Genomic DNA, 332 nt, shown 5'->3' on the forward strand with positions numbered 1-332 from the left:
CCAGGAGTTTGAGGTTGCTGTGAGCTAGGATGACGCCATGGCACTCTAGCCCAGGCAACACAGTGAGACTCTGTCTCAAAAAAAAAAACAAAACTGGAAGCCCCCAACCCAAGGGGAGTCTGTACTCTTCTGAAAGCATTTCTGTGCGGCCTTCTGGCCTCCCGCTGGGCCCACGGGAAGGCCTGAGCAGGCAGGAGACGAGGGGAGCACCTCCAGGGGAGCAGGGTGTGGGCAGTGGTGGCGGCTGGGGACCAGGCATGGGACTCATCCCTGGATCTTTTCCCCACAGCAAGCAAGAGCCGCAAGCTGCTGGGGAAGGGCAGCACACCCTT

General features: G+C 59.6%; 1 protein-coding gene across 1 annotated transcript in view; it reads right to left on the reverse strand.

Moving 5' to 3' along the window:
- PARP4 (poly (ADP-ribose) polymerase family, member 4) overlaps positions 1–332 on the reverse strand; it is a 98,107-nt gene that overhangs the window by 43,676 nt on the left and 54,099 nt on the right. The gene's annotated exons all lie outside the window — the stretch shown is intronic.

This window comes from Propithecus coquereli, unplaced genomic scaffold (genome assembly GCF_000956105.1).
Source record: "Propithecus coquereli isolate 6110/MARCELLA unplaced genomic scaffold, Pcoq_1.0 Scaffold168, whole genome shotgun sequence".
Lineage (NCBI taxonomy): Eukaryota > Metazoa > Chordata > Mammalia > Primates > Indriidae > Propithecus > Propithecus coquereli.